Below are 22,726 nucleotides of genomic sequence, written 5' to 3' on the forward strand. Positions count from 1 at the left end.
ATCCTCAGCATGCACCCGATACAAGGCAGTTAACCTCACTGTCAGATACTGTTCACATGAAGATATAAGGTACGGTATTGTAGACCATGAGATACATGTTCATATTCTGTTACCTTGCACACAAAGTTCTCCATGTGAAGACACTCAGGATCCTGGCTGTGCTTGCAGAAATAGATTAAAACAACAAAAAACAACCCCACTAAATCTTTCTCCTGCACCTCCAAAACAGTACTTCATAATGCAACAGTCTCTGCACATCCTAGCATGTCTATAGGTGCCCTTCAGTTTCCTGCCTTATCCTTGTGTTAATACAGTCATGGCAGTCAAAAGGCAGAAAGATTTAGTGAGGTTGTTTTTTTGTTGTTTTAATGTATTTAGTGAGAGGCTGAGAGTGTTTAGTCCTGGGAAGAGAGGACTCATGGGGCATTTTATCAATGCATAAATACTGATGGGAGGAGTGAAGACAACAGAGACAGGCTCTTCTTAGTGACAGGAGAACAAGCAATGGGCGCATACTGAAATACAAGTAAGTATGCTCAAGCATAAGAGAAAACCTTTTTTACTCTGAAGTAGGTCAAATACCAGGACAGGTTACCCAGGGAGGTTGTGTAGTCCCCATGTTTGAGAGATGCACAGCCTGTTCTCATTGCCCCTGCTTTAAAGAGAAGAGTTGGACAAGATGATCTCAGGAGGTCCCTTCCAACTTCAGCTATTGTTTAATTCTGTGAGAAATGGGAAGAATGTGATTTGAAAAACAGAAAGAAAAAGCCAAAGGTGGACATAATGGATCCTTTTGAAGACTGCAATCCTTTTCTTTTTACCAGGACAGATGAAGTAGTAACATGCTAGCTTTTTGGAAAGGATGACGTAGCTTGATTTTCTACAGATTTAAGTGCTGGAATAGGCCATGAAATCCTATCAGCAGCAGATTTAAAGAGGAAAACAGGTGAACAGCTATCGAGAATGGCCTCAGAATTATTAATTTTGCTTCAGAGAGTGTGAGGATTCTACTGCTTGGACCAGCACTTTCCAAGCAGATAATAGGTGGCTTCAACACGTATGCCTTCAGCATGTCCTTGCTCAAGTGGAGCTCCCACAGGAGCCACCACCACAGCAGGGAGAATGCAGCAGGAAGGAAGAAGGATCTTCAGACAGAGGTTCTGAAGGAAAGAAGGTGCACAGAGACAGATGGAGAGCTGCAGGAACCAGAGGGCATAACCATTCTATCAGCAGACCACAAGCCAAGACGACAGTGCTCCTTAGAATGACAGAAAAGAAAAATCTCCATTAAACTGGGTAACTGGGGAAGGGAAAGCCTCTGTGACCTCATTTCCGTCAGCAAACTAGCTGCTTTGAGTCTTGCAGCACACAAAGCACACTGATCCTAGACAGCAGAAAATGTCACAATTTTTTTTCCTGCCACCCCTTGAGAAAGATTTTTTTTCCTATAGACAGGTTTTGCAATCTTAAAAGGTCAATGGAAGAGACAGGTGAGAAATCGGATCAAGACTGATGAATTTAACTTGTCAGTATAGATATGCATACTGCACGTTTAAGCAAAAATCAAATATCCTAAAGATATCCCAAACGCAGCCTGAGAATAGAAAATCATTGTCTAGCCAAATAGTAGCTTCACTCCAGCTAATCCTTGCATTTTAATCAGTTATATTGCAAACAATGAACTATTTGGAACTAAAATACACTAGCAAAATAAATAATCAGTTATCTACAAGTCAATTCTGCAGAGGAACCACATACCTGAAACCCAGCTCTGACACACCATTCACAGGACACACCATTTACTTAGTTTTGTTTCTAAAGTATTCCTTTGTTTTAGTCTCTATTCATCTTAACAAGTAGACCTTTAATATTTGAAGTGGTGTTTCTGAAAACAACATTTTTATTGTTGTAGTGAAACCACTGAGAAATTCGGACTAGTGTTTCCTCTCCAGCGTATTACAAACACTTAGACTCACCTTGTCCTTTAGGAGACATCTGACAAGTGACATTAGTCAACATAGCTATATTGTCTGCTACCTCTTATTCTGCTAAGAACACTGGAATACTCCATGCTCAACATGGAATACTATAGGGCAGTGTTCACTAGGGAAAGAAATAAAGTTAGCATGCAATCTTGTCTCTGCCTAGTTGGTTAGAGATTCATTTGTGCAAGGTTTTTAAAAAGCACCAAATGAACCTGTGGCTACAAATAGAGAACTAGCTTTTATAGGTGGCAGTGTTTAGGGGGCTGGCAATGAGACAGCCTGTTTCAGTGGTTGACATGTGCTTAGAAATGACTGAAAGGCCAGATGATGGCTATTGCACCAGGAGGCAGATTATACCAGCCTAGTTCTCAGTCAGCAAGCAAACAGATGGTACGCAAACATCCTCTCCCACACCTGCTTGCATTTGTCTCCTGCCTCCTGCTTTTCATTTGCCCAGTGTCTGGTACTACAGCTCTGGTCTTTCACTAAAGATCCTGCAGTCTACGGTAATACGAATAACCACCAAAGATCATCACTGTCAATCTTAATTGCAGGTTGAACATCAGGACAAACAGCTGACTAAAAGTTCATGGAAAGTCAGAGGAATTACTTCCTTACAGCTTGGACTGGGCTTGAGGTGGCCAAAGAGTATCCACACAGGCATACAAAGTGCTCACAAGTCCTAGTGGGAGCAAAGACTCTGACTGGGTCAGCGCAGCACAATGGGAGCATTTCAGCAGTGATGGGCTTTTGACAAAACTTTGTGGCAAAAATGCAGTGCAGTAAAGCCTATTCCACCTAGAAGCAAGGAGGAATTTGATCTTATCTGTAATAAGTGCAAGATACCATACTTTCTGTTGTGAACATCTGAAGCCTGCTTTCCGTTTCTACTAAGGTCCCAGCCAACAGAGACTACATAAGGAGACCCAGAGAGACATAATAAAATTTCCCTGTACACTACAAACTTTAACCCTGGTATAGCTTCCTATATGAAACAACAAAATGTCTATCACCATCCTTGTTGTTGCTTACATGCCATCATATATGTGGAAGACAGAATTATACATATTAGCATTTTTTTTCAGCCAAACCAGCTTGTTAGCAGATAATGAATAGTGTCAGATGTACAAAACAGGAAAAAAAAATATTGAGGAATATATTGGATTTCTCTGCCCCTGTGAGATACATTACCTTCATCTAGCAGACTAGTAAATTAGATTTGAAACTATTCAGAGGTAGAAAATAAGCAGATAAAGCTAACTAAAATCTTCTTCCATTTAAAAGAAGATATGTTGTTTCCACTAATGTGACTAATTATTAGTAGCCTGTCTTCATACACAAGGACTATCCCATAGTCCTACCAAGACCAGCTTAGTGAACTAGAAGCTGTGTGGTCTTGCAAACCAATGCATGCTTGAAAGTCAGAGAGCAGTAATGCCTGTTTGATAGTAGAAATAAAGGAAATCCTCATCAGGTTTCATTTCATGTTATAGGCCAGAACATATGCTTACCATTTACAGGTGAAACTTGTGCCTGCCTCAGAGGATCAGTGCAATCTCACAGCTGCACCCCAGGCCACATTTCACTGTTTCCCACCTAATTCCCCTGCCAAAAAAATACCAGTGGTGATGCAGAGCAGCACCCACTTTAGCTGGAGTAGTAGCACTTGTGTCTTCAAATCTACAGAGTGGTGAAACAACCCTACATAGGCTGGTGTAACTGAAGGGAATACATGCATGCTACAACCCATGTTGTTGCTAAGGTGTAGGTTCAAGTGAATTCAAAGCAAAAATAAATAAATAACAATCACTGCTTTACATTTCAAACTTATATTAAGAAACCAACCTGTGAATGCAAAGTAACATCAGCACAGATTCACAAACAGATTTTGTATACCAACGGATCAAGCTTGTTCAACCATGTGATCATGGATTTGTCCCATTTTCAGTATTTTTCTAAATTTGCTATGTTCCTAAACTGAGGAACTAAAAGTGCAATGTTCTGTGTTACAGTCACACATATACTGTGGCATTCCCCTTGCATTTTCTCTTATCTCCTTTTCTATGTGCACAGATATGTACTTACTGATACAGCATTTAGAACAACACTACCTACTGTCGAGGTTTTACATCATGATTGTTTCCAGCAGTTTATCACACTGTCAGACAACAACTGCTCCACCTATATTTTCCATGCCAAGAGTCTGTTTCAAACTGAAGTCTTTGAGGAGTTTCTGCAAAAATATATCAACTATTTTGAAGAACAGAAATGGATAACAATATAGTACTTTAACAACTGTAACATCAGAGTAGGCTTCAATAAGTGGGCAGGAAATGAACCAGTAGGTTACTGATAAACAAAACAGAGAAAGCAAATATTGCATAACTACTGTACTGCATACATGATGCAAATTCCTCCCCAAGCAATTGTGTCAAAACAAGGTTAAATATCTCATTGGGACTAATACTTCCACTTTGATTTATAAAAAATAAACTATCTGCAAAATGTAACCTAGCATCCTTTATTTTTCATTTCTTGCTTCCCATAATAAAGCTAACTCTGCAAACCATCCTGTCTATATGTTATTTTTATATCTAAGAGCACTAAGCGATAGCAGTTTGGCAGGACAGATCTGACTAAGAGAGAAATAAATTGTTCAGCTTCCCAAGCATGCAAGAACAAGACCATGCTCCATAGCCCGAAAAGCCTGATTTTTAAAGCAGTAGGATGAAAATGACTCAGCCTGTGTTAAAATTAGAGGTATGACAAGATTAAGACTGTAAAGTAAGTACTGAATGTATTTTAACTCAACTTAAAGAAACTTTGTTGTTAATGCCTGGTAAGGGAAATACAAGAGATCTAGAAACTTTAAGAGTTTGTATAACACCTTGTAGGTTTGATTATTTCATAAAGCTATACAAGCATTCATTTCCCACCACAACTACTGGAGGAAAGCAAGACTTGACCGAGCAAATCATCTGTATGGGGCAGGGACAACGCTGTGGGCCTCAATCGCTGCATTTCAGGGGGGGTCAAACAGCCCCAGCACCATGCATACACAGGTGCAAGCCACAGACACAGGAAGATGATGTGAGGAAGGGATGAGACAAGCGAACAACTGCGTCACACAACATGCTGCCTCGTGCCCCTGCGTGCCCGTTGGCAGCAACAACTTGCTCTGAAAGCCTCCACAGCCACCTTTAGCTCTTTCAGCACTCCCTGTTCATTGGAATCTCTGCAGCCAGTTTCTCCAAGTCCACGCCTTTCCCACACACCAGGGGGAGAACAGCTCTCAGCCCACCAAGAGCCAGAGGGAGATGCTTCAGGGAGTCAAGTGCTCACCTCCCCACTCTCTGTAGCACTCTGGCAGCAACCCAAAGCATATGGCACAATTGCTCACAACAAAAGCTTTTATCAAATCAAATACTGACAGAGCTGTAAGTCATTTAGCTCAGAATAACCCTGATAAGTTTTCCTGTGTCTTCTATTGCTTCTGTGTGCTCAGAGACAGAAGCACAGTGTTTCTGGAGACTTTAATAGTGAATAGTTACTAAAAAATAAAATAAATGTATATAAAAACCTCCAACACTTTGGATGCAAGATGAAGAAAATGTAAATGGGAAGAGTACACTAGGCCAAATAACCAAAATGAGAGATTACCCTTCCCCTCCTTCCAAAACCACTACTTAGAGACAGGCAAAGTACTTCACAGCTCAATATTTCTCCCCAGGCTTTTCCTTTCTCTTAAAAGAAATCCTCCAGCTGGCCTTGTTTCATTCTATAGTGCATTTTAATTTTTTTTTTTCCATCAGTTGAATTCAGGTGCATGCAGGCATTTGGTATCTGCCAGTAAGTGGGTGTTGTTCCTGATGGGATTTCCTTACTTTCCTCATTGCCTAGGTTTCTTTCTTAACAAATCCCTAGCTAGCAAATTAGAAGTAAAAACAAAACAAAACAAAAAAACGAAGAGCATTGCCTCCTGAGTTATTCTTTCAATTATTTTCTGTCTTTCTGCTGTATTTATATATGGATATGTACACACACACATATATACTCTTTAAAGAAATGTGGGAAACCAACTGCCACCAAAGGATTCTGCATCTCCCAGCACAGATTAACAAAGTCCTGCCTAAGTTTGTGTTGAATGGTTTGCATAAATACTACGCTTTTTCCCCTAATAGGAGGGCACAGAGGACAATACTGTGATAAATTACTATTCCATTCACACAGTTAGTGCTGGCTGTCTCCCTAGGTCTCTTGCACAAGCCCAGAGTCCCTGAGCTGCTATTAGTAGCACTGTAACTGTACTGTGGAGTGAGGACTACAGGCAGAGCCTTGGTGACCAGCTTTTCAGGCATGGGTCATTTTTACTGATGCAATATTGAATGGCTGTGATATACAACCAAGGATGAGCAACTACAGACCACCAGCATTTTGATGCTAGCAATTTTAAAAGAATTAAAACATTAAATAATGAAGAAACAGATTGGACAATTCAGAGTCTCATTTACCTGGATGGATGGCTGTAAAATAAAGTTATTAATAAGAAAACAATTTGCACCAACTGCTTGTGAACCAGTCTGAATATGCACCACTTCAGCAACAGTTCATCACTTGTCACATCTTACTGCATAGCACATTATGACAAGTGGAGGTTCTAGCTTTGCACTGTTTGAAGCAGCTGCATTTTTGATTTCACCAAACCTTGCTTTTCCGGCACCAGCTACCAGAAATGCTCCCACTTGAGTGCAGTTAGAGCACAGAAAGCTGATTTTGCCTAAAGAGTTTTCCAGTCCCCAGCTGTGAAGGAGCAAATACAGTCACACTTCTAGAAAGGGAATGAGTGGCCTGGCTTAGCAACACAGGTCTCACCAACATGGCTGTGAATTAGGTATAACTGTCACAAGTTAGTGCAGCCACACCAGAGCAGAACTTCCATGAGACCAGGATCATGCAGACTGCAGAGCTGATGAAAATGTATTAGGTCCCCTGGCCCATCTCACATTGTCCTAATCTTTCTTATGCATCACTGTGTGCATGAATTATATTACATTTCGTTAACAATGAAGAATTCTCAAAATTAGTGTGGCACTGGACGTGTTCAAAGTGTTCCAATGTGTAATTAGTGATGAACTTTGATTTTCTATCTCAGTTTCCCTGTCAGTCAAGTGGGAATACTGTCCAGCTGAAGCTGCTGGGGACTTGGCACACGCGCTCCATTTGATTGTGCTGCCGTGGGAGCCCTGGAGCAAGCAGTGCTGTGGAGCCTCAGCTGGTGAGGTGGGCCACAGACCCAGGCCTCCCAGCAGGACTCCGCTCCCAGCTCTCTGCTTGCTCCCCACAGGGAAACGCCTCCACAGGCAACAGACAACACACACTTTTTTCTCCCCCCTCTCATTAACCATATTGCCTTATGCAGCTTGGTGAAGTCTGCAAAAACATGCAATTAAAAACGTCAGGATGTGATAAAATGTCATTGAAAGAAAACAGATAGTTCTTCTGAGAGCCTTATTTTCCGGAGCAGGAGTGCCTGCAACAACAGGGAAGCAAGTGCCTCAGAGATGGCAAACGTGCCTGCTGAGGCTCAACCTCGCCATGGTGTGGTCCTGGCGCGGCTGATGGCCTATGAGCAGACGCACGGTGCCAGCCATGGTCACCACTCCCCAACCATTCCCTGGTCCCTGTCTGAAACCATTTCACAGCCATGATGGTTGAGCACTGCCATTAAGGGGTGCAGAGGCATGGGGTTCAGGCCAACTGGCACAGACAAGGTGGGGACAGGCTGAGACCGCCACCACCCCACAGAGCAGCCCAAGAGGAGGCCACAGCTTGGTGCTACATGCTCCTTGGTGCTGTGGCCACCTTGGCTCAGATGCTCTGCCCTTAGAGGAGAGAAGCAGAGAATGCAGATCCTGCTGCTCCTTCCATCTCCCCCTCCTCTCCCCCACGCCCTGCAGAGCAGCTCAAAACAAAAATGGGAACGTAATATTTGGGCAAGTAACAGGGAATTTCCTCATTTCTGAAAATGACTACATCCCTGCACTTGTGCCTGGGGCTTCCTGCACTACATCCCTGTTCCTCTTTGTAGCTGAGCTGCCTGGTGTGGGGAATGGCCCTTCCCCATGCAAACTTCACAAAGAATCAATACTTGAGTCCTCATGGAATTACTGCCCCGGGTAAAATTTGGCCCACAGTGTTTTGTGACAATAACTTGTGAATATTTTTTGTTTCTAAAAGCATAAGAATGTGCTTTTCAAGAGTAATGCTTTCTAGAAAACTGGTCTGTGGTATCAACCCATTGAATAGGGAAGCTGCAAGTTGGTAACGACCTGCAAGTATGTATTGCACAGCCCTTCTAAAGGAACACTTCTGTAAAGGTCAGGTGTGGTTTCATGGCACAGCTTTACACCTTGGCCTCTCAAAAGTAGAGTATATTCTCAGCAACTTGCTCCCCTTATTTACCGCTCTGCGGCTGTTACCTTCCCTGTGGTCAGAAGGAGTCTGGCTGGTGCTGCACAAACTGATTAAAGGCTGACCATGAGCAGCATGAGGTGCTTCCCAGCCCCACAGCTGATGGCCCCGCCACCCACCTGCACCACAGTGCACAGGAGCGCTCAGCCAGCATGTCACCCACTGGCACACACCGCACAGCATCAGTCTCCCAGCAGGGCAACTTCACTTCCTGCAGAAAACTCTCTGGGTGAATGAGCATCAGCTCCATTACTCGATCTGAACTATTCAAATATGCTCAGTTTTGAGGGGCAAAGCCCCTTGGGTTCTATCCTTCCATACAGGCCTTGCTTTCACGAGACCTTGCAAGGATTGCAAGAAAGCATTGATTATACATTTTTCAGAGCAAGCCATTGTAAGAGAGACGGTGAACAGGCTCCTGAAAAAACCACCCCTAGGAAGCAGACTGCTGGTACAGCTGGAAGGGGGTGAATCATTCTTGTTTCAGAAGCAGTATCATTAGCCTGGAGCTAAAAGAAGCAAAATAGGGAGTAAGGTAAGGCATTTGATAGGAACAATGTCCTTGTGTTTCTTTTTTTGTTATGATTAACAGCTACTACCAGTAAGTAGCAGAATCTGTGACTATACAAAGAATATAAAGTTTTGTTCTCAGAATAGGGGGCAGCATTTTCACCAAACAAGAATGGACATAGGGGGGTTATTTTAATTCCTGGCATAGCTGGGCATGTCTTATCTCCAGCTCATGAAAAAGTGGAAATGCATAATGAAGACAGACAGTTTTCTTGTTAGGTAATGAGATACAACTTTCACCACAGGATGAGAGTTGTTGGCAAGATGTGGTATCAGTAAAGAGAAACACAGTATTGCCAGCTGAATAGATCTGTCACATTTCTTTCTACAAATGTTATGTCTACTACTGCTACAAATAGCACAGCTAAGTGATAAAACTTAAAAAAATGGGAAAAAATATTTTCTCTATTTCCACCTCTGTTTGCCTTGAAAAACTGACAACATTTTGTTTGGTCAGAGTCATATTTCAGGTCCACAGGGCCAACATTTCTTAGGCCTTTAAACCTGTGCTGATCATTAACAGCAGCAGAACTTAAAACAGTTCACAGCAACTCACATGAGACAGAGAAGGGTTAAGTGTCTTTAAGATAACCTTGCACAAGAATATTAGCTTTAAAACGTTGAAATGGGGTCTTTAATGTCTACTGGTTATGTCCTGAGCCTACAGAAACAGAAATAATTTTGTGTTGCCAGAACCTTCCATCCATGTAAGTCACACTGAGTTCATGAACTTCTTTAGAATCAATCCTTATAGGACTCTATTTTTTACTATATGAAGAACAAACAAGTCTAAAACACCTTAACCCTCCAGCTGAGTCTATATATGTTTTAAAGCTATTCTAATATGCACATAATTAATGTGTATATTACTTAGGAAAGAGCAAACATCAAGTGCTGCAGTAAGGTTCATGTCACTCATTTGATTACCGTACTGAAATATGCTACTGTAAATAAACTAGTACATTACAGTTTGTTATGAATAATTACAATTAAAACAGCAATTGACAAAATGAATGAAGCAAGAACATTTTGTAACTCTATATTCTTCTTACCATACTTGGTAATCTGAGTAAAATACTAAATCTGAGTCTGCTTAAACAGAGGAAGGATTCATAAATATCATTTATTAATTTGGAAAGCACCTCAGTCACACACAAAAAAATATTAAAACATATTAAAACCTATGCATAAGCTGATCTTGGATAAAACATCAATTTGTTTGCCATGCAAAATAAACTGGTCCTTAGCCACCTTTCACAGGTCTCAGAGGTGAAGCTAAACAGTGTCTTGCAGAGGTGCTGACCCAACCAGCAGGAAGCCCTGTTGCTGACTGTGGGACATTAATGCCTGAGAAAGAACCCATCCTATCTAATAACAGAGGACAAGCAAAAGGTGCGCTTCTCAAGTCATCCCAGCTGATACTCAAGGAGGTGAATAGAAACTATGTGCGTCTCATCAGCCAAGCTTTTTCACAGTAATATCTGCCTTATGACATTGAGGGCAAAACCGATATCTGAGTGCAGGGCACAGAGTCGGGAAAAATAGACTGCACTTTGGCAAGTGATTTTAGAACAAGTCAGCTTTTGAGACCTAGAGATAAGAAGGGACAGATAGGTGAACAGGATATGAGTAATATCACTGTATCTTTTGAAGGGATTTTTAAAGTAGACCGAAGATGCTTTTATGCAACTTCTTAGAACTCTGCTTGCTCCATTACATCAATCAATAACAAGTGGCAAATTGTTTTTGAGACATTTTCTGTATTCTTATTTATTTTCACTGGAATAGCAGGTTTTTTGCTTAGACAGACATAAAATGGCCTGACAAAACCTGCTGCTTTGTTATCTATAGGTGGATTCCACATTCTGCTCCTTCACTTATCTCAGCTCTCTGGTCTTCTCTGAAGTACCACAGAGCTTTCCACCTACTTTTTTTTTTTTTTTGTTATTTACCTACAGGACAAAAAACTTTATCTGCTAATCTACTGTTTATGCTGTCTGAGCTAGCCTTGGCCTTCATCTGAACAGAGAACAATCCCTGCTGGCAAGTTAGGGCCAGATCCTGCACTGCCTCCTTGCAGTACGCCATAGAGGTGTGTCATTGCCCACCTCCCTGTTCCAAAGCGGCAGGTGGGATAAGAAGGGATGGAGTTCTCAAGGTCACCCTTTAGGTACAGTTCCCCATGTGGAGAGGATTCTGACCCAGTTTCTGCATCATTCACCTCTGGAGTCCTCCATGGCATGGAAGACTACTTGGTGCTGGCTCGTGTGGGACCATAGGCATCCCTGGGCTGCCAGCTGGATGGTACAGCACACCCACTTCCCCATGCTCCTTACTGCTGCGAGTGAATGAGGAGAGATGAAAGGGAAAACAAACAAACAGATATGCACATAACCTTGACTTCTGCAGTTGCACTGGATCAGATGGAAACTATAACGGACAGGAACCCTCTTGCTTTGCAGTGTTAGGCAGCTTCCCCCAGTGGAGTGGGGGCATGAACGGCAAATGAAAATGGCCCAGGAGAAAAGATCATTTGTAACTGCCCTCTGGCAGCAGGAAAAGGGATTCCCTACTCATCTGTTACTGCCTACACTCATTGTTGCAGCCTTAGTTGGAGGTTGAGCAAAGGACCTAGCAGCCTGCTCTGCTACACAGAAATCCCACAGAGGACCCAGGGGGCCTTTGGACCACATGGCATTCTTCAGGCACTGGGTGACACTGGGAGAAAACAGGATGCATGTTTAGCTCCAGCAGGGTTGCACTTCCCTAGGAGATCTTGACCTTTGGATAAAACCTTGCAGCAGAAAGCAGAAGCCTGTAATACTATCCTGTCATGGTTGAAGACACCAGTAGGTTTTCCCTGGGTATGATTAAAGCAAGTTTATAATTCTCACTTCTTTCTAATACCAATGGATTAATCTAATTTTTGCTAATCTGCCAGGACAGAGTAGCTGACACCTGATTCCTCCAAGTCACAACAGCTGCTTGCAGCTGTGTGAGCCAGAGATTGTTAAGCACACAGTTAACTCCCACAGACTGACTTAATTTCCTTTTTTTTTTTCCTCCTATAACCATTTCTTAGGCAAGTCTCTCCTGGTATTTTAAAAATTCATTTTAATCAACTTAAAATTAATAAAGAAACAATTAAATCCTTAGGGCCTGCAATCTCTGCCACACTGGATGTGATGAATCAGCTTCAGCACAGCTCGCCGTGGTGCCCACTGTGGGAAGCCTCCAAGGAGCTGTTGCTGCAGCTGAACTAGGTCACTCGACTTGCTATTTACAGAGAACCAACCATTTCTGTGATTGTATGTTTCTCTGTTTCTTATCTTAAAGAGAGCTGCTGTATTCTGAGGGCACAACCTCTGACAATATCAGACTGTGGCCACACATGCTGTGGCTCTGCCTGCACATTTGCAACAAGCAGAGGGCCAGACACGCGCAGAGCTGGACACACACGGCCAAGAGGCCATTCAAACGAGCCTCTCTGAGAGAAGCAAGAGGATTGCAGCTGCCGGCACGAGGGCACTGCAACACATAGGACCCCATTCCACTCCTACAGCACAGTGCAGCACCTATGCAAAGGACAGGCTCTGAAATTCCTCCAGTTACCACCCCCACTCTTCCCCAGGCTGGGAATAAAAAACAGCAGTCCAGACAGCCAGTCCTCTGTGCCAGCCTCTGATTCACACCTCCTCCTAAAACCTGGGCTCAGCCCAAGCCCAGCTCCACTCCCTTCACCAAACTGCCTCAGCTCTGCCAGGTTGCTTGGGGCCAACTATAGTGCTGCAGCCCTGAGGCACTCCTGGGCATCAACAGCAAGCCTCTGCCGTCAACACTCAAGCAGCACATGAGGAAATGCAGCTCCTGCCTCTCCAGCTCCTGCCTCTCCAGCTCAGGGCTGCGAACATGGCAGGTCGGCTGCTCATGTGCATATGTCTGTGGGCCATGGCAGTGCTGGGATGTGAGCACCTTGCTGCGTCCAGCATGGGGCAGAAGGAGGCTGGACAGCAATGGGGAGACTAGCACCCTTAGGCTGTAGGCAAGCTCTCCACATCCACTGCCAGGGGGTGATGGAGGCTGCAGAAATGTTACAGCACTTTGTGGCACAGAAGTTCCTGGTGTGTAGCTGGAGAGCAGCAACAGGGCTAAGAGACGGGCAGAAGCCCTGTAGCCTGCCCACAACATCTCTGCATTCAGTCCTTTGTACCTGTGTTTTCCCCCAGCATACCCCTTCTGAGCACTTCCAAGGAGAGGGCATAGGAGTCCCCTCAACGAGGACCCTTTGGCAAAGCCATTATTTCAGCTGCTGTTTGCGCAGGCTGGAACGAAGGGGATACAAGGAAGATCCACGCCAACCCTTTCGGTAGCAGCCATGCTCTGCTAAAAGCAGAAGGCTGCCCATTATCAGCTTGCAGCTATGCTGAAAAGCAGATCTGAACTAACACCGGCTTGCAGTACTTACCTGAAAACATCAGTGACCCACTTTGCAAGAGACAAGTGGGCAGCATCCCATGGGAGCAGGCACCCCCTCCTCAGCCATGTCCAGCTCTGCTCCTGCGTGGAAAGGCCTGGCCACACATGAATGCCAGGAACTCAGCCCAGCTCCCCTCAGCAAGGATGCAGATGGGCAGCACCTGAGGCACTTCTCTAATACTGCTCTGCTGCCAGGCTCACCTGACTTCAGTTATTGCTCCTCACACCGGAGCCCTGAGAGAATCAGACACAGTGAGGGTTTCCCCACAATGAGAAAGGAACAAGCAGTGCTCAGCTGGGCCTTAAAAGGGGAAACAAAAAACATCACAAGGAACTGCCTGCTCTTTCTCAAAAGCAGCAGTTTCACTTCCCTTACAAGCAGTGGCTCCAAGTAACAAGATGCCTTGAGTAATTAACTGAATGTTCTTTAGACAGAGCTTGCAAAAGGACCTTATATGTATTAAATAAGAAAGAAAGATCTAAAGCCTAGAACTGGTTCTTTACTAACAGGCAACAGGTTTGGACTGAATCCTTTTTACACAAGGACCTCACACTGAAATTATTCAATAGAAAGAACTGAACAGAGTCCAGCATATTTGTCAGGGGCTGACCAGAAAAAGCAAGTTTTATGGTTGGTTTGTTCATTGTTTTTTTTTTTTAAGGAAATCAAATACTGTTTTTTTTTTGGCATTACCATGACAGAGCTGTAAAGATTTAGCAGTAGCACCACATTAGCCTTCAAGAAGCAAATAAAAGAACTGCTTCCTCAGCTAGGTCAGCTTCTATAGCAAGCGTTACATTTGCCATTATCAGAGCTGAAAGTGGAAAGGAATACCTCATTCACACATGGAAGGACAAAGGATCTTCTGTGTAACAAGGGCCTGCGTAGTGCTAGGTGCCGGTACTGAATTATGTCAGCCTCCTGAATTACGCTTGCCCAACACAACCTTCTGTTCCTTTAGAAGAAGCCACTTTAGTATAAAGCTGTATAATTGTCCTCCTTGAATCCCTATTTTTTTACTTTCAACAAGAAACAAAACCAATGTTCTACAGTCAAGATAAGGTAATCATAGCAACATGCAGTTGTTCTAGATGGAAACACAACTGTGCAGCATCAGTATTACTACACAAGGCTCAGATGCTCAGATGTGTTTGGAATAAATTGCAATAGCAGGGAGATAAATTTGCCTTGTGGTCTGTGGAAAAAAAAAAAAGATATCTAACAGAAATATGGAGAAAATGTTATAATTAAATGGGTTTATCTTGATACCACAAAAAAAAAAAAAAAAGAAGCAAGAGTAAATCAGTCTCTAGCTATTTGTCTTTACAAAGTGTCCTTAAAGGATAAAAGGGCTGTTACCCTCCTGTGTCTTTGCTCCAAAACTAGTACTATGTTCATACAGAAGGCAAACGCAGTCATGTCATGTAACAGCAAGTGGCACCAGAAAAGCCTTGAGGAGCCAACTCAAGAAATCTCAAAGGGAAAAAAATAAAAACAAAATAAAATAACAACAACAAAAAAAACAGTATGAGGCCTGCTGAGATGCCTACTACAGTCTCACTATGCTGTATGCTGGCCGAACACACCTTCTTTGGCCAGGAAACCATTAAAAGCAGCTGCACTCTTCTACTAATCTGAGAAAGCTTTGATGATGTGACTTTTTCCAGCTCTTCATAACTGGCTTGGTATAAAAGGTCAGATTGGGAGTTATACACAAGACAGGGCTTTCCATATTTCTGGCAGACTGGTTCATGCCAGCTATTCTGGAAACTAACTTGAGCACAAATGGTATGCAACTTGCAAAGACACAGAGATAAATCAGCTGCTACAGAACACTCAGAGGCTAGAGGACTAGGATTGCTTTTACATTCAATTCCTGCTCTGGAAAGTGCTCTCCTTCTCACAGCAGCTTTCCAAAAGGGCCCAGCCACCTCAGGGACTTAAGCTCCAGCATTCCTGCTTACCAGCTGCCTAACTCAGACAAGGCTGCATCTCTAAGTTAAAGTCTCAGGACACCTAAAAAAAGATCTGAACGTACTGGGATGCAAGAGTTCTAATGCAACATAGTGTCTATTTCATAACTAAGCCTCTCGTATTCCAGAAGTGTTTCTGTTTCTTCCAGGGAGAAGCAACATGACAAAAATATTTCCTGTTTACCTATTCATATTCAGCTGTGATAGAGACAAAAGATTTCAGCTCATGCCCTCATTTGCTCATTGAAGAGAAATAAAGATGAAACAAAATGGTCAAATATGTTTCTTTTTTAATTTTAAAAGGTGGTGGTTGTTGTTGTTTTACCTTAGAAACCGTAGTCCTGCTTCACTTGAACGTGACTAAGAGCTGGTGCAATGATAAATGATGGAATAAACCTGTAAAGTTTGTGTGTGACGTTTCAAAAAGCTTTTTCTCAAATGTCATAGACTCAGCATTGCTGGCGTTCCTGAGATAAATTATTCAATTATTTAAAGAAACAAACAAGTTTTAAGCCTTCTTTACATACCAAAAAGAAGGTGAGAAAAGAACAGAAGGACTATTTATTGTATGTTATTTGCAAGTCACATCTAACTTCATACTCTAGCTGAGATCATGGGTAAACTGACATTATTATGTTGTATCATGTACGGAGCTCAGTTATTTCATTTTAAGGTGATGGGGTTATTTCACATTTGAAAATTATTGGATAGCCAACAATTTTAGATCTGTCTTTTTCACCTATTATAAAAAGTATTTTTTCTATATTTATCCCTTTAATGTTCTTGCTTTATCTCCTTTAAACACAATCTCTCTGTTCCTTGATGTGCGAACAACTGCATAGCTTGCTGAGGACTCCCAGTTGCACCCTACTCATCCATTCCTACTGTCAAAGCAATCTCTGAAAAGATAGGCCTATAAGAAAATCAAAATTCAAGGACAGATTTTGTAGTGAAGCAACAAAAAATATTCAATGCTTTAATGACAGTGTTTGTTATTGGTGTCATCATTTCAGTTACCAACTTCTGTTTTTTTTCTGTTACTGAGATTAAATCTGAGTAAAATACAAACATTAAATCATTGTCATAATCAATGAATAGTTGCTTAGCCCTTTTTCATCACCCAATTAACGTAGCTTATCTAGGGGAAAAAAAAATTAAAAGATTAATACTCAAAGAGAAGGGACCTAAGCTTTCGGTCATAAGCTTATGCTTAACTTTCTATGGTTTGGGTTGCCACAGTTACTGTGGACCTAGTCCTGTTGAATCGGGGATCATTCAGAGATCATGAGATGTATCATAACAAGGCACAGGACATGATCAGATTCAGGCTGCAAGTGGCTAAAGAACATATCTGTTTGCCTTTTCTACTCGTCATTTTCAGTGCTGTCATCCTGCCATGCTGATGACACAAAAAATGGAAAGAATTCAGTAAAATTTTTTTGAAATGGTATTTGTAGAGTGCCTTGTCCTGAAAGAGTCTGATGCACCCAACTCAAAAAGCATCTGCTACAGAAGGTAAATAAAATATTACAAGAATCAAATTCTAATAATTAATTAGTTCTATTTTTTCTAATAATAATTAACTAATGCTATCTTAGTTCTAATTATTCTAATTATTCTAATAATTAACTAGGAAAGCAATGCTTCCCTCGCAGAGTATGCTAATACATACTGCTCCAAACTCATTCCATTCATGGCTGTAGTATTACTTTGGGTTTACATCAACAGAGGTAAGAGCAGGTTTGCTGCTTCCTTGCTTGATTTCATTAGCCTGACCACTGCAAGTTGGGAGGATCATTCTGAACAGTTAAGTGATTTACATTAATTTCTCTCTGGGGCCAGTATGAATTTATAATATTGCACATTCAAATGCATTTTGTTCATATAGTAGTCTTTAAAGTGTACCATCCTAAAGAGAACCTCATTAATTACACAGGAATATATTCCCCAGCATGCTACAGAAAAATATGCTTTTACAATCAGCTTTTACATTTCACATATCCATAACTGTAGATTTAGTCTCCTGCATGAGATAAAGAAATAGCATAGCCTAGTTCTTCCAAGCATAATGGACCTGCCTGTGCTGTCTCAGGTGGACCTATGACTCTCCAGTAACTGGTTGTGCTTCAGCAAGTGCAAATTATTAAGAAGGAACAAGGCGGTGATTTTAGTCTTGCTTATGGCATTAGCATAAAGAATGCTGGAACTGTGTCTACAGCTTTGTGTGTCTACATTTAAAGTGGACACTAAAAAAGTCAGACACACAAACGAGCTGCAACAGCAGTCCCATTAAGGGAAAAAAGACTAACAGTGATAGGCACAAGCAGTTCTGTCTATAACTTACTAAGATGAAGATTAAGTAACAACTTGGTTATTATGTGTATATAGCTTCAATGGAGGAAAACACTGGAGATTAAAAAGCTCTTTAATCTACAGGAAAGGAATCAAACAAGAAATAAGGAGCAAAATGTTAGTAGCAATATATTAGGGTATGTCAATCAGGACTTGAAATAATAGCTATTTTTTATCTGCCAATAAATCAAATCAAGTAAAAACATCATGTTATGAGATTCTTTTCAGTTTAAGGAAACTTTTATCTCCATGATGTTGAATAATATACAAGAAAAAAAAGCATCTAAAAATCTTACTTTATGAAATACCACATTAAATTAGCTGGAGCAGCTCTCAGACCATTTTTATGTTAAACTCAACCTAATGTATTTGGATACACCGGTGTTCATACAAATATATTTTCAAATAAAAATTTATTTGAACTGCTAAAAGCAGGATGAAACAAAAAATGAGGGCCTTCTGAAATGACAGAAATGATAATAGTAAGAACCGGGAAAGCGGACTTGTAACTGTGCAGTGTCACAGCAAAACAACAGTGCAGCTGCAGAAGAGTAAACACAACACAACCCTTTTTCTTCCTCCTGCAGGTTTCTGATGTACTCTGACACCACAGAATGGCTCCAGACCAGGACAGAAGGATCAAGGAACAGGATATCCTCCTCTCTGTAAAAGTTCTGAGGAAACAACGGATCTTGAAACAAATCTTCAGGAAGCAGAGAAAGTTTTAAAGCCTTGGTCGTTCTGCCAGTGAAAGCAATGAAGTGCTAATGAAAATGCTGGAATGATGCTAAAGGACTTTGTAATGGTCAGACACTCTCGGGAACAGTGAATCAGTACCTGGGACATTTCAGTCAGCCCTTCCCTTCTGCAAGCTCTTAGCCTCTCACTTAAAACTACTACTCTGTACCCTTCTATTCAATGTTATGACCTTACTTTAACACCTGTTCTACTACCCTAAATGCAGATATAAATCCTCCTCCATGCGAATATTCATCCCCCCAACAAATCACCTTGATGAGGATGGTCCAATGAAACTCATCTAAGGAAGGAAAAGAACGAATATGAAGTAAATTTTCTTAACTAAGTTCTACTAAAACTGTAAAGGATTTCTTAAAGCAATGGCATAAACCATACCTGGGGCAGCAATTAAATGTAGAACAACAAAGCACTGGACAACATAGACCTACATATAGTCCTCCTGTGTCTGTATATACATATACGTATACATTCTATATGAACTAATCAGCCCTTAGTTTCCAGATGTTCTTTTATTCTGCATTGCCAGAACCTATTTACTTTACTTGTCAAGATGTTATCCAAACATCAGGGCTTGCAGTTATTTAAGTAAACATTTACATTGATCTAAAAATCTAACATCCCCATTTACAAATGGGAAATTTTACCCAATCTTTAGGTCAGAGGAAGCTTTGTGGGTAAATCCTATATCCCTCTTTAAAAATGTAGAGTATGCATCTTCTTTTCCACTTGCAAGGGAAGAGGATGAGGTGTCCATCCACATTAATTGCTATATGGGACAATGAGATAAAGAACATCTTAAAAAGAAACAAAAAAGTCAGTTCACGCATTGTGCAGATTTTATGATGCTTACTTCTATAGATAGGCTTTTTATATTATCCTAGTGGAGCCAACAGACTGCTTGCCAGCTGCATCTACTCAATCAATGTAATGGTGTCCACATACAGCAGAGGAGCTGCTAAATGTGTAACAGAGATTGTTCCTGCATGTTCTTATCCTTAGTAATCTTCCTAACAATTTGTAAAATGAAGAGAAAATGTAAAAAAATAATGACATTTAACTTTTTTATGCCCTGTATCAGTAATGCCACCAAGGATTATAACTTCTCACTGCTCTCCAAATGCAGTTGAGGAATCAGATACACCAGTATATCCCTAGTACCCTTGCTTCTGTCTTCAAAGAGTGGCAAACTTCTTCCCTTGAAACCAGTACTAATGACATTTTACAGTTGAAACACAACTGGTGACAACCTCACAAAAACAATTTTAAAAGATACTCAAGCATCAAACTTCCATTGATTCCCTTGGAAATTATGACTTTGAATACACATAAACATCTGGTCACAAGTAAATATCAAAATTTTCCCAGGTCAGCTACTAAACACCCCTTTAAAATTACTTTCTTAAACAGGCATTTTCTGAACACTGCTTGAGATACTTCCCTACCCAGAACAGCCAATACTGTGAACAGATTGCCATATGCAAACACTTGTCTACAATACAGCATGCCCTCTTCCTTATATAATACAGATCCTTAGCAGTTTTGTAGTGCAGTAGAAATCTTCCAGTATGAGCAAAAGCACCTCTCTGACAATACTGCATTTATGTAGTTTTCCACAAAGATTTTTCATCCTGTGGTATGCATGGAGTCCCTCAGCCCTGCTGATAAAAGGTGAAGGATACTGAGAGATTAGACCTTGAGGAGGAGATGGCAGTGAGATGCTGCAACATGCAACCTTGTTTATCATATCCAGTGTTCCAAGTATGCTTTGGGATTTTTTTCAAGTATTTATCTCCTGGTTTACTTTACTAAATCATTTAAAAAAAGAGCAGAGGGGCACTGAATGGGAACTGATTACACATTTGATACTTCGCTGTCTGGAAAATGGTTTAGACTGAACTAGTCTTTTGGCGACAAGAACATTGGCACCCAACAAAAAATCTACATCTACTTCCCTTTATTTCTGCAGAAGGCAGACATGGTGTTAAATCTCTGGTATGGACTGTGCAGCCTGTGAGACATGATGCTTGCTAAATAAAAAGTATTAAAACACTACAGTTTCAAAGCTGTTTTTTATTTGTTTTTATTTGTTCAATATTTTCAAGGGTAACACATGGAGAAAAAAATGAAGTGACTGATAACAGATGATTCTAAATTGTTGGCTTTAGTAGCATGAAGTAAAAATGCAAATGCATTATTGAATGAGCACAGCAAACAGACGGCTTGGTCACCCCCACCCCATCCTGATATATAAACAGAGATTTCATTCAGAAAATGGCATTACCTTTACTCAGCACAGCCTAATTATTAGCTTAAATATACAGCATATTTTCAGTACATCTATTTTATAGCAGCTTCTCCCATGAGCTTGAGAGTACATTAAAGTGTGCTAGTAAGTGTGATTATAAACCACCTACTGGATAGAGGAAGTTCTGCTGCGATATTTTAATTTATCATTTACACCACTCTGCTAACAAATGGAAAAAAGGGCACTGTAAATTTAACAGCAGGCATACATATCTTCATTTATTCTTCCATATTTTTAACTTGCAAGGAAACTTAAGACTTGGAAGTGCAAGTAGATTAAAGCTCCATCTAGTGCCAGGGTCCTGGAAGTTACTGAAAGACTTGCAGTCAAATAGCAAACACGCTTGCCAAACTATCAAGAAGCAGCAGGTCTAACGGCTCAAAGCTGTAACACACAAAGGGAAGTCAGTTGGAATTACTCTTACATTGTATAAGGGCCTAATTTTAAAGCTGCTGTGTCTTGTACCAAACAGAAAAGAAGATACTAGCTGGATACAGACAACATTCTCCAAATGCGCACATCCCAGTCTGTGGAACCAAGCTTCCACTCAGGCAGTTCTCTCTGTGGCAGCAATATACGATTATTATGGTAATATTCTGCACTACTGATCTTCTCCTGATCCAATGAACACAGCGGGTGCAGGCAGGGAGGGAACGCGGAGCACTCCTCCCTGAAGCCCACTGCCTGGAGCTAGGGTGCTATCAAGAGAAGTGGAAAATCCACGGTTGAAACTCCTCAGAAAAACAGATCCCACTCCCGGCCTTCCCATTCTTTGCCAAGTGCTTCCAAAGTGCTACACCGCAAAGGCTCAGCCCAGCTGCAGAGGCCACTTCATCCCACGGGGCCTGACACCTGCACACCTGCCCACCTGCACCGTGTGCCCTCGCAGGCTTCGCCACCCAAAGGCAGGCCAGAAACAAAGCCGGCGTCAGGACAGAAACTTTGGAGCCAAGTGACTACATTCTCTTTTTTGGATCTATCCCCTGGTTACTTACTCTTTTGTTTCAGCAAAGCAGTTCATAAATAAAATCTCTGTGTTAATTCTGGAATTCACTGTAGTGGTATTTAACAGTAGGTATAAAATGACAAAAAAAAAAAAAAAAAGAATTCCCAATTAATGCTAAAAAAAACCCAACAAAACACAACAGTCCACAGCTAAAAGAAAGATAAAGCACAGGGAAAGGGAGTAGGGGAATTGACAGAAGGGGAGGAGAAAGAAAGAAACAAAGGAACTTCAGCAAAGATAGCAGAATGGTTCGTTTAATCTTTGCTAAACTCAACTTACCATTCTGCATGCTGTAAGGTGATCATGTTTATACTGTGGTTAAAATTGCAAATCCTTTTGTGGCGTTTCTATTTCCTGTTACAGGATATAGTTTGTAAAATAGCAAAAATATATACAAAAATATTTAGTCATTTAAATTAAAAACATTTTTTTCTACGAAGCCACACATTTTCTGCTTAGTCTTTAATGATATTTGATAAAAATTATTGTTCTCTCAAACTAGTAAATACCAGAAGCTACTACCAAGCAGTTACAATGCTTTAAGCATGGAGAGTGAAATGTAATTTTTCACCACTAACTACTTCTCTTAAAAAAAAAAAAATGGAACTAGAGACAAATATGTGAACAAGAACGTGAAAAAAACTGTGCCCAGTAGAAATACGTTATAAAAGGATAAGATGGAAAAGTATATCAGCTGGCTTTGAGGAACTGCCATTTCCGCTGCTGCAGACATCATTTGACTGATGATTGTCCCAACTTCCACACCAACAGTAGATTTTGAGAAACAAAAATACATTTGTCTACATGCTGCCTCCAAGCTGTCCTATT

The 22,726-nt window shown here is 41.2% G+C and overlaps 1 long non-coding RNA gene across 5 annotated transcripts in view; it reads right to left on the reverse strand.

Moving 5' to 3' along the window:
• LOC310904173 overlaps window positions 1-22,726 on the reverse strand; it is a 65,419-nt gene that overhangs the window by 33,151 nt on the left and 9,542 nt on the right. For 2 of the 5 annotated variants that reach the window (XR_014588098.1, XR_014588099.1), the window contains exon 3: window positions 13,492-21,276. The exons of 2 other annotated variants lie outside the window; for them this stretch is intronic. This is a non-coding gene — a long non-coding RNA (uncharacterized lncRNA). Of the gene's footprint in view, window positions 1-13,491; window positions 21,277-22,177; window positions 22,253-22,726 lie in introns of all 5 variants that reach the window. One more of the 5 variants, XR_014588100.1, reaches the window with a different exon arrangement.

This window comes from Anser anser (assembly GCF_964211835.1).
Source record: "Anser anser genome assembly, chromosome: 9".
In the NCBI taxonomy this organism is placed as follows: Eukaryota; Metazoa; Chordata; class Aves; order Anseriformes; family Anatidae; genus Anser; species Anser anser.